We start from the raw sequence: 12,520 nt of genomic DNA on the forward strand, positions 1-12,520 counted from the left end.
TCCTGAAGACCTATCATGCCAGGGTAGCCATGAGCAAAGCATCACGCAAACCCCAAATAGTGGATCAGTCCTCTCCAAGCCAGTCGTAAAAAACGAAAGAAGTCTGAGAAACAATCAGAGCCGAGGGGAACCTGAGGCGACATCACGGATGAATGGAATGTGGTATCCTGGATGGCATCCTGGAATCAAAAATTAGATGAAAATTGAGGAAAGCTGTAAAAAGTATGAAGTTTAGTTAATGCTAATGAATTGGTATGGCTTCACTAGTTGTGACAATGTACCATACTAGTATGTTAATAATAGAGGACAAAGCAGATGGGAATTCTCTGTACTACCTTTGCAACTTTCCTGTAGATTTAAAACTGTTTCTTATGAGATGAATTGTGTCCCTCCCCAAACCCTGAGCACATCAGAATAGAACCGCATCTGGAGACCAAAGGTCTTTAAAGAAGGGATTGAATGAAAATCAGGCCATTAGAGTGGGCCCTTAATCCAGTATGACTGGTGTCCTTCTAAGGTAGGAATCCCCAACCCCTGGGGTATAGACTGGTAGTGGTCCATGCCCTGTTATGAACTGGGCTGCACAGGAGGAGGTGAATGGAGGGGAGCAAGCAAAGCTGCTTCTGTGTTTGTAGCCGTTCTTCATCACTAGTATTACCCCCTGAGCTCCACCTCCACTCAGATCAGCAGTGGCATAACAGATATAATTTGCTTGTTGTTGTTGTTCAGTCAATAAGTTGTGTCTGACTCCTTGTGACCTCGGAGACTACAGCACACCAGACTCCCCTGTTCTTCACTATCTCCCTGAGTTTGCTCAAACTCATGTCCATTGAGTCTGTGATGCCATCCCACCATCTCATCCTCTGTCGCCCCCTTATCCTCCTGCCCTCAATCTTTCCCAGCATCAAGATCTTTTCCAATGAGTCAGTTCTTCGCATCAGGTGACCGAAGTATTGGAGCTTCACCTTCAGCATCAGTCTTTCCAATGAATATTCAGGGTTGATTTCCTTTAGGATGGACTGGTTTGATCTCCTTGGTCTCCAAGGGACTCTGAAGAGTCTTCTACACACCACAGTTCTTTGGCACTTAGCCTTCCTTGTGGTCCATCTCTCACATCCGTACATGACTACTAGAAAAACCAAAGCTTTGACTAGATGGACCTTTGTTGGCAAAATGATGTCTCTTTTTTTTAATACATTCTCTAGGTTTGTCATAACTTTTCTTCCAAGGAGCAAGTGTCTTTTAATTTCACAAATCATCCCCAAACCATACCCCTGACCTGGTCCATGGAAAAAGTATCTTCCACAAAACCAGTTCCTGGTGCCAAAAAAGTTTGGGGACCACTGTTCTAAGAAAAGGAAGAACCACCGGCAATACACATGCCCAAAATGATGGCTGTATGAAAAGATCACTGTAAGACAGTGGCCTCCTGCCTGCCAGAGGAGAGAGCTTTGGAAGAACCCAACTGCTGGCACCTTAATCTTGAACCTTCAGCCTCTAGAATTGAGAAGAGGTACATTTCTGTTGTTCAAGCCACCAGACTGTGGTATTCTGTAAGAGCAGCCCCAGCAAACTATTAATAATACACTATTCTAAAGTAAAAGGTTGCTTTTAAGATGACACTGGCATTCTTTCTGTTCCCAACCCAGGCCCTTTGCCTGGATTATTTTCATGTTCATTCAGATCTCAGCTCAAGGTCACCCACAGAGCCTACTCTGACCACACCATTGCATTACCCTATTTTACTTCCTTGCATGGGGCTTACCACCAACGGCTATTTTTCTCATTTGTTTATTCATTTATCACCAGTCTTCCTGCAATAGAATACGAGGTCCTTGAGAAGAGGAACCTCTGCTGTGTCTTGCATAGTTGAATCCTCTGCACAGAAACCCCAGGACCAGTGCTGGCTACATAGTAGACACTCAGTAACTATTTGTTGAGGGGATAATGAATCACCCTGGAGTGGGGGCACTCTTGATGAGAACTACTGATTCACTTCCACTAGACTAAAAGCACCTCTAAACATCTTTCTAAGTTTCTGGGATCTAGAAGGTGAGCAGAGTATAAACCCAAGGTGTTTGACTTTTGATATATTCTCCTGTCTGAGAAGCAGCCTGAATCTGAACAAGGAATGGAGGGCAAGGGATGCTGACTGGACCGGAGTCCCTCATCAGCCCTCAGAGACTGGGACAAAATCAAGTCAAAATAAGGCACTGGTAACAGCCAAGGGAGGTGCGTATGTGGGCAGGGAAGAGGGAGTCTCAAAGGGAGCAGAATGGAGGGAGACATCTAATGCTAAGGTCAGGCCTGCTCTTTATCAGCGACATGCAGACGTGTTGAAAGGCAGAGAAGCCCTTCAAGATGAGGGCTTCTGACATAAAAAGACTGGCAGGAACTAGGGCCCTCAGCCCAAAGCTGGGTCCTGAGGGAAACTGAATGGGTGGGGAACCATCTGCCAGAAGCTCTGTGTCAGGCCAGCCAAGCAGGTAGCAGGATGGTCCAGGGAAACCAAGCTCAAGGCTCAGTCAGGCCCTGGGACTCTGTCCACACCCACCTAGACTCCTGTGTGCGAATGGATAGTCTCAGGTCCCGTGTATAAAGGGTGGTACTCCAGACCCCATGTGTTAATGATGCCTAGTCCAGCTGTTGGCAGCTGGACCTGGCCAGAGCTGAGACAACAGATGGAGAAGACCGTTGCGTGTTATGTGGAAGGGACCCAGCAGATGGGGCAGACGGGATGGTGGAGAAGCTGGTCTGCACAGAGCAGAGGATGGTTGAGTTCAGTCTTTAGGCACAAAATGTCAGAAGCCGAGTCTCAGTGCGTGTGTGCGTGCTAAGTCGCTCAGTTGTGTCCCACTCTTTGCGACCCAATGGACTGTAGCCCACCAGGCTCCTCTGTCCTTGGGATTCTCCAGGCAAGATTACTGGAGTAGGTTGCTGTGCCCTCCTCCAGGGGATCTTCCCAACCCAGGGATGGAACTTGCAACTTTCATGTCTCTTGCATTGGCAGATGGGTTCTTTACCACTAGCGCCACCTCGGAAGTGAACACAAGGAAAACACTTTAACGAGCCAGACAAGGCTACACTCATTTATAGCACATTGAAGTGAAAGCCAACTTAGGCTAAAATGTTTTAAGATTTTATTTACTGGCTCTGTGATCTCACCATCATCCTGATCCTTAATTCCTCCACCTTTAAAATGAGAGTAAAAATACGCATGTTCCAGGGTTGTTGAAAAGTTTGGGGCAGCTATAGGAGTAACTCTAGAATGGGGCCAGACACATACAAGATGCCTGATAAACAGGGGCCGATGTGATGTTTGACTGATACCACACAGGAAGGGTCGTGGCTTTTGTTCCTGTCAGTTTGTCTAAAAGTAACTAGTCATGAAGCCCTTGGAAAGTGAAAGGGGAATGTGTCTTTGTTTCAGTGTCATCTGGAGATGGAGAAGTCACTGGCCTGCTTCCTATTCTACCGCTCTGTGGGTGAAGGCCAGGTGGTGGCGGCTGGAGAGGGGCAGGCGGACCCGCCAGGGCTTGGGGGGAGGTCGTGTGTGGAGGCACCGGAGCCACCAGGGAGAGGGGGGCGTGGAGAGGCAGGGAGGACCCTGGTTCTTAGACAGCCCCCCCAGGGCCGAGGTGGGAGACCTGGGAGGGCGAGAGTGTTGCAGGCGCTCAGGGTGCTTGTGTGGTCTCTCCTGTCTTAGGATGTGGCTGGTCCGGGCAGTCATAGCAAGCATCTGGAGGGGGTGGCGAGGGCCAGTTGCCCCTGATTCAGGAAGAATCAGAGCAGAGAGCCCACCATCCTAGGCTGCTGGGTTTCAAAGTGTTTCCAGACCTTCATGTTTTGGTAGAACTTTCCCTTCAGAGACAAGTGGTGCTTGAGAGACTGCCCTTGACATCTGTTGGGTTTTTTCTGTGTTCAAGTTAACAAGCCCCCTCGAGACGTCCTAGCTGATGCTGGCCAGGCCTGGGGAGAGGTCCGCAGTCAGAGCGATGCCAATCCTCCTCTGCTTGGATGGCTCGCCGCTCCTGGGGGTGGAGAGCCTGGCATGCCTTGAGGCTTGGGCTTCCCAGCTGGCACTAGTGGTAAAGAACCCGCCTGCCACTGCAGGAAACGTAAGAGATGTGGGTTCGATTCCTGAGTTGGGAAGATCCCCTGGAGAAAGACATGGCAATCCACTCTGGTATTCTTGCCTGGAGAATCCCATGGACAGAGGAGCCTGGTGGGCTATGGTCTATAGGGTCACAAAGAGTCAGACACAACTGAAGCAACTTAGCATGCACGCGGGAGCTCATTGCCTTTGAGGCTGGCGTCAGAGGTGGACTTTGGCCCTAGGATTTTCTTATAACCTCCTGGGGCTACACTGTTCCCATCTGCTTCTCAGGTAAGTAGGAGGAGCACAGACCTGCGGGATGAGGTGAATTCCAGTCCCCACAGTAAACCATGAGCCTGGAAGCAAGTGCCCCGAGCTTCACTGGGCATCGCCCCCGTCGCCATCTCCCACCTGCATGGATAGGATGAGAGAGTTCGCTTGATAAACTCTAAGGGCTCTTCACTTTGTCTGTTTCCCGATTCCGTGATGATACATTTCTCTGAATTTCTGTTTAAGAACAGAAGAGAGCACAGAATATCCTTTTAATGCTTATCTGGAGATTTAATCTAAATGTTCCTAATTAGCATTACCAATAGGAACTGAATGTTCCAAAGCAGAGCTGGACTGCATTTTTAAATAATGCAAGTCCAGGGTTTTGGCTTTTCTGCTTAATCTTATGTGAAAGATACACTTAGACTAAAAAAGCTATTACTCTTTCATAATTTGGTGATCTCTGTCAGAGATGATTTGTTGTTGTTCTTGTTGTTTAGTTGCTAAATTGTGTCCAACTCTTTGAGACCCCAAGGACTGTAGCCCACCAGGCTCCTCTGTCTATGGGATTCTCCAGGCAAGAGTACTGGGTGGGTTGCCATTTCCTTCTCCAAGGGATCTTCCCAATCCAGGGATCAAAGAGATGTATCTCCTGCATTTCCTGCACTGGCAGGCAGATTCTTTACCACTGAGCCACAAGGGAAGCCCCTAGATTTAGGACAGAGTTTTTCACCTTCAACACTGGTGACATTTGGGGGTCAGGTAACTCTTAGCTGTGGGGGCTCTCCTGTGTATTTGTAGCGTCTTTGGACTCTTGTCTTCTGGATGCAAGTAGCTCCCCCCAGCATGCCACAGTTGCAACAACTAACATGTCTTTAAACGTTGCCAAATGCAGCCAGGCGAGGGGGGGACGTGGGGAGACAAAATCACCCCCAGATGAGAACCAGTGATTGAGAGCTGATTTGTGGTGTGTGTTTAGAAGGCAGAAAAATAAATATAGAAACAAACTTAATTATGCAAATACCTCTGGGAAAAAATACTGAATTTCTAAAGAGGTACTAGTAAAATCTGAGCTAGCAGAAGTGTGGGGCTTTCGTGTACAGCTCCTTTCCTACATATATATACCGTCTGGATATACCTTCTCAACTGCACTTGAGAAATCACTTCAAGAAAGAGAACCATCCAACTCTTTTCTCTTCTGAAGATATCGCATGTGATTCCAAATAATATTAGATGACTGAATGTTACTATACCATGGTTTAATAATTTCTTAAAGAAGATACGAATAAGACATCAGCTTCTCATATATAGTGTTTTCTTGCTGTGAGTCTAGTCAGATCCTCCCACCTGCACAAACTGGTAATGGCTATGTCACAAAGCCTCTTGCTTTTGCCAGTTCCAGTATGTTTAATTACACCAAAGCCGATGTTTGAAAGATTTATAATCATCCGCATCGATTACTATTCTATGGGAGGAGAAAACACAATAAATGGAAAGGAAAACCCCAGAAGAACCGGCTCTGTCTTTCCTGCATTATATTTTGTGTTCCTGAGAGCTGATGAGGAAGAAACTGTGAAATGCGGGGTGAGCTTTGCCTTGTCATTCAGGCTGAAGTTACCTTAAAAGGAAAACGTGGCATGCTGTATATATTTCTTCCTTCCTTCTCTTTTACTTTCCTTTCAGTCATTCTCAGAATTAAGAGAGAATGTAAGCAGGAAGAAAATTGCCATCAATTATGTTGAGAAACAACTGAAGTCAAATCCAGCTGATATTTGTTTGTACAACTATGCACCATTTTATTTTCAGTGCGTTTCCAGTTCCTCTTGCCCTTGAACATTCTCCAAACTCCCATGGTGAATATCTTTCCTTTAATCCATGCCTGGATGTTGAATTCATGAACAGTCCCTTTTGGTTATGATCTGATCCCTCAAAGTCAGCCCTTTCACTCTTCCCATGGCCCTTCTTTTTTTTTTTTTTAAGGAAGTAATTATTTTATTAGTTGGTTTTGGCTGCACTGGGTCTTGTTTGTTGCTTTGCACGGGCTACTCTCTAGTTGCAGGGCACAGGCTTCTCATTGCGGTGGCATCTCTTGCTGTAGAGCACAGGCTCCAGGCGTGCGGGCTTCAGTAGCTGTGGCTCTCAGATTTAGTTGCTCCATGGCATGTGGAATCTTCCCGGACCAGGGATCGAGCTAGTGTCCCTTGCATTAGCAGATGAATTCTTATCTACTCCACCACCAGGAAAGTCCCCCATGGCTCTTCTTGAGTTCCCATTTTCATAACTTCACCCTCCCACAAAGATAATAACCTCATAAAACCTACTCCCCCCACCCCGACCTTGCAGTTCAACCTGTGAGATTCATTGGCCTCACACTTTTCCCTTGTATTTGTGCATTTATCCATGCAGGTCCCATTTGGGGCCAGACATTGTTCTAGACTCTGGAAATGCAGCCATGAATAAAGCAGACAAAAATCCCTGCCCTCATGGAGTTTACATTCCACTCAGGGCAAGCAGGGAGGGTTGCATATGGAGACAGACATTTATAAAATGAATAAATGATAGCATGTGATAGAATATGATAGATGCTATGGAAAAACAAAGTGGGAAGGGTAATAGGGAGTGTGTGTCTGTGTGCATGTGTGAAAGTGAGTGTGTGTATGTTTCTGTACATGGAAAGATGGGCCTGGTTTAAAATGTGAGGGACTTCTCTGGTGGTCCAGTGGTTAAGACTTTGCCTTCCAATGAAGGGGGTGGCAGTCCAATCCCTGGTTGGAGAGCTAAGATCCCACATGCCTCATGATGAAAATCCCAAAACATAAAACAAACAATATTGTCACAAGTTCAATAAAGACTTTAAAAGTGATCCACATTTAAAAAAATCTTTCAAAAATTGAAACAATTTTTTAAAAAAAGTGATAGGAGAGGCTTCACTGAGAAAAATGACTTTTAGGCAAATACACAAACAGGTAGCCCAACATGTAGATACCCAGGGAAAGAGCTTTCCAGGCAGAAGGAAGGCATGTGTAAGAGCTCAAAGCATGTTAGGTGTTTGAGGAAAGGTCTGAGAAGGCTGGTGTGGGGGAGAAGTAGGAGGTATGGTGAGAGAGTTCACGGTGTTGGGAAAAACAGATGATGCAAGGACTGCAGGGACTTCAGCCTTTATCTAGTGAGACGGGTTGCTGGATAATCTGAGAAGTATAGTGTGTTCTCTGTGTTTGTGTGTGTGTTAGTCGCTCGGTTGTCTCTGACTCTTTGCGACCCCATGGACTGTAGCCCACCAGGCCCCTCTGTCCATGGGATTTCCCAGGAAAGAATACTGGAAAGAAAGAAAGATAGTGCCAAGTTGTGTCCAACTCTTGCGATCCCGTGAACTGTAGCCTGCCAGGCTCTTCTGTCCATGGAATTCTCCAGGCAAGAATACTGGAGTGGGTTGCCATTTGTTGCTATTTCTTCCTCCAGGGGATCCTCCAGACCCAGGGATCAAACTCTGTCTCTTGCGTCTCCTGCATTTGCAGGCAGTTTCTTTACCACTAGCGCCCCCTGGACCAGGAGACAGTGTGCTCTGACTTACAGGTTAGTAGCATCATGTCATCAAGTCAGTACTTGCCCTGCTTAAACCCAGCACTTGACAGCATATAATCCCATTATCCACAAACTCCTCAATCTCTTGGCCCCTACTCACAAATTGTCCCACTCATCCTGCAAAAGCCCTCTGCACTCTCAGTAAAAAGAATGATCCCCACCTTCTTCAAATTCTACTCATCCTTCAAGTCCAAGCTGAAGTTTCTGCTTTCCCAGAAAACCTTTGCACCCCAAAATTGATCTCTCTCTGCTCTGTCTTCCTGTGGTACTTGATCATTTGTGTGTGTCTGAACTTGATCGTTTACTGTCTTGCCTTATTTTCAAAGCAGGTCTCATAGGTATTATACCAAAAGGTCTAAGGAGCTGAAGACCTAGAAGGGCCTTAGGAATCCTCTGTTCTGACCCCTTCATCTTGCAAATGAGGAAACTGAGGCTCAGCAGAGTTTAGGACATTTCTCAGATTCACTTAACTGATGGTTAATGTGTAGGAAACAGCCTTTTGTAATGGCATTATACACTCATTAGTGAATGACACCATGCCATGCACTTCTCCAAAGCTCCCTATAATAGTAGCTAATATAGTACTTATATAACAGATGCTTATTAAGTTCAAGTCAATATAAAAGTAAATTGATTTTTTGTTTCTTTGTTTTTAAAGGACCAATATAGCCCCCTAATTCCTCAACCACATCTTGAACTCACAGACGTTCTGATGCAGAAAGCCATGTAAAATACTTGTGTATTTTCAGCTGTGGATTTTAAGGATTTGCTTGTGAATGTAGTTAGATGAAAGAATGAAAAATGTTGCCTTTCTTGTAGGTATTTATTCTGATGAAATGGTATCATCCCTACATGATACAGCTATTTTCAATATTTGAATAAGATTTATCAAAGCAATTGAGATTAAAAATAATTTTTAAAAAATCATTCTTTATCCAAAAGGGAAAGACTAATCATGGCTGAGTCCCATCCACTGAGCTATTTCTTTGGATAATTATTGGTTTTGATAGCAGACATGAACTTTCAATGTGTATAGATGTTGATCTGTTAGGGCAATTTCAGGAGACCTAGTTCATCCTGTCACCCAGAGGTGTCTTTGTGAAGCACAGAGTTTTCTTGAAAATATGCCTCCATGTGAGGGCAATGCTTAAACCCTGTTTCAGTAATAAGTGCACAACCAAATGAAGTGGTTTCCAGGAGTCTGTTGTCCAAAACATAGACTGGTTACACTTAACCTTACACACCCACCCAAACAAATCAATAATGATTTTCCAGTGTTACAGCCTTTGCCAATATGTTTAGCACTGTTTTGAGTTTGATGTACGTATGATCAAAACAAAAGACAGAAGTATGGAAGGTGAATTCAGTTGCTATTCATGTGCAGCAGCCAAAGCAAAGCTCCTGAGGTTTGAAATAACTTGTGGAGAAATCCTTCTGGTTTTCGAGAACTCTTTTAAAGCCTGGTATTCTAGTATTAGTGACCCATGGTCCAACGTTATGACTCGGTCAGTTAACTTAGCTGACCATATCATGATGACAGTAATGCTAAGAAGGAGGAAATTCTTAATTGAACCAAGTAGCTTGATTTATGGCTAGACTCTTAACTAGTCATCTAATAATGAATATCAGTGGTCAAAAATCCAAGATAAAATATAAATGGCATGATAAAAACAAATGACAGAAGTATGGAAAGTGTCTCACAGTCTCGCTGGAGGAGAATCCAGATATATTGGGTTGGCCAAAAAGTTTGTTTGGGGTTTCCATAACATCTTATGGAAAATCCAAACATTTTGGCCAACTCAATATATTCATATAAGAGATGAAATGAAATTCCTGACATTTTGTGCATATTCTAGGGAAAATATTCTTTGTGGTCTTGCCCTGTATATTTATATATCTGTATCTATTGTTCTCTGCTGCTGCTGCTGCTAAGTCACTTCAGTCGTGTCTGACTCTGTGCAACCCCATAGACGGCAGCCCACCAGGCTCCCCTGTCCCTGGGATTCTCCAGGCAAGAACACTGGAGTGGGTTGCCATTTCCTTCTCCAACGCATGCAAGCATGCTAGGTCGCTTCAGTCATGTCCGATTCTGTGCGACCCCATGGACAGCAGCCCACCAGGCTCCTCTGTCCACGGGATTCTACAGGCAAGAAAACTGGAGTGGGTTGCCATTTCCTCTCCCTATTGAGATACTATACTCAACTATACTCAAAAATACTGTAATTGAATGTTGTTCCTTTAGGATTGTCAAAAGCTTCATACATTTATCTTTATCCTTAGGATATAGACAATTCCTCTTCGGAAATTTTCTTCAGAGTTTATATTTGTTTCCCTTTTTTAAATTGAGATATCATTTACATAAAATAAAATTCATGACTTTTTAGGGTACATTTCTATGAATTTAGATCATGCATGTATTTGTGTAACTACCTCCACAATGATGATATAGAACATTTCCATCTTTCCCCGAAGTTCTCTCATTTTAGTACCTTTGTGACTATTATTATTATTATTTTTTTTTTGGTGGCACTACTTTAGTGGATTAGACTTTTGTAGGAACTGAAAAGTGTAAGGAGCTATATCCAGTGGCTGAGAGTTAGGAGATCACATGGAGTGATTTGACTTTGAGTCAGAAACAAGATGTGACTATAGCGTCATGGCATCTGCTTTCTGATGAGGCTTGTAAACTGGTTCTGACAGTCACTTCAGAGATGAATTCCAAAACCATTTTGAGCAATGGATTACATCTATCTTGTCATAAACGCTGATGTCTCCCAGTGTAGCTGCTGCTGTAAAGGATAACGCTTGTTTGGTTCCTTAATAGACCCCTGGTATTTACAGACTGAACATATTGTGTATTTTAAAGAACCTAAAAGATCTGAGAGAGGAAGAAATTTGTAACTCTGCAAGGCACAGGTTTGAGTCTCAACTCTCTGAGCTGAATGGGTACAAGAGTAAGTGGGTTCCCTCGTGAGTGAGCCCACTGCAAATCACCCCTGTTGCGCAAAACTGACCATTGTAAGGATGTCTTCTGAGTTTGAAGGAGGTAATTTTCCTAGAGTGATAGAAACAGGGTGTCTTTATGAGAAATGACTCCCCAAAGAAAGTTAAATGGAATACTGGACATGGAAATGGAGAGGGCTAAGAAAGTAATTTTTCTTAACCAGTAAAATGGAAGCATGGATGGCCATTAATGAATTTATTATACAGAAGTAAAAAAATTTTAATAGTCTCAGAGAACAATTGGGCTAATGCAAAAAATAACTCCTTAAAAGAGAAACAATTCAATAGGGATTGAAGAGATCCCTTACGTTTTTGGTCATGTTTATATTATCGTGAAGCACAAGGCAAATGATATGCTATTGTATTTCTGAGTTTTGGGATTTGTGAAGATTGAGTGTTACTTCTGTAGGCTCTGTTGTGTAGTTTAGATACCAGCATCATTGTCATTGTTGTTTAGTCACTAACTCACGTCTGACTCTTTTGTGGCCCCGTGGACTATAGCCTACCAGGCTTCTCGTCCATGGGATTTCCCAGGGAAAAATACTGAAGTGGGTTGTTGTTTCCTTCCCTAGGGGATTTTCTGGGTCCAGGGGTTGAATCCGAGCCTTTCTACATTGGCAGGCATGTTCTTTACTACTGAGCCACCAGGGCAACCCATCAGCATCATTTATCATGGTTGTATCTCGTGTGTCCAAGAATAGGGGGTGAGTTGACATTTGAAATATAATCTGTTGCCCTAGGGATGAAGAGAGTCCTTTGGGTACTTTTGGTGGATTAATGTATCAATACAGTCATTGGATTGGCAGTTGATCAACAGAGACCCAGTAGGCTGGTGTCGAGTCGGATCTACAGTGCCATTTAATTCACCCAGAGGGTGTGGTGGGGAGTGTTCATAACTGGGAACGTTCATTCAAAGGGAGTGGAGGCTAGTGGCAGTCCTTCTGAGGACTAGAGAGGAAAACAGATTTGAAGAGATGCAAACTAACCCCAAGGTCCTTAAAACATAGATGTAGATTCTAAGGCTGCCTTAGCATCAGTATGACAGTTTCTAATGACTAATATAAACCCAAGATAGAGATTCTTATTTTCTCAGTGATCATGGGACATTCCGTGTCTTTATCTGGAAACTGGAAATTGCAGAGTAATTTAGATGTTCAACTGCCTACTGTATGCGTAGTCCCCTTCTAGGCCTCTAGAAATAGAGTGAAAAGGCACAGGTTCTGCTCATAAGGCAGTTGTGATGGTGAGAAGACAGCCATGAAAGTGAACCACAAGAATTCCATGCAAGTTTCTGTAAAGAAGACAGGTACCAGGCACAATTAGAACCCAGGAGAACCAGTCCATAAGACTGTCTCAGTTTTTATTCTGTTCTGTGAAGAGTATGCAGACTTTTAAAAAATTACTCCATAAACAGAACAAGTTACTCTAAAACCAAAAGGATACCTTTTCCATGAAGCTCTGGAAAAGGCAGAACTATTGGGATAGAAACCAAATCAGTGGTTGTCTGGAGCTGTGACATCCTTCTGGTGTGATAGAAATGTTCTGTATCTTGCTATTGGTGGAATAACA

The 12,520-nt window shown here is 44.0% G+C and overlaps 1 protein-coding gene across 5 annotated transcripts in view; it reads left to right on the forward strand.

Annotated features, from left to right (window-relative positions):
• The window catches only part of MAML3 (mastermind like transcriptional coactivator 3), a 460,203-nt gene that overhangs the window by 173,482 nt on the left and 274,201 nt on the right, over positions 1–12,520 (forward strand). Inside the window, exon 1 of one of the 5 annotated variants that reach the window (XM_059876255.1) lies at positions 1–12,520. This exon is cut by the window's left edge and continues 30,536 nt beyond it; it is cut by the window's right edge and continues 21,898 nt beyond it. The exons of the other annotated variants lie outside the window; for them this stretch is intronic. The gene's annotated coding sequence lies outside the window, so the exon portion shown is untranslated. 5 annotated transcript variants of the gene reach the window in all.

The sequence above is a fragment of the Bos taurus genome, chromosome 17, assembly GCF_002263795.3.
Source record: "Bos taurus isolate L1 Dominette 01449 registration number 42190680 breed Hereford chromosome 17, ARS-UCD2.0, whole genome shotgun sequence".
Lineage (NCBI taxonomy): Eukaryota > Metazoa > Chordata > Mammalia > Artiodactyla > Bovidae > Bos > Bos taurus.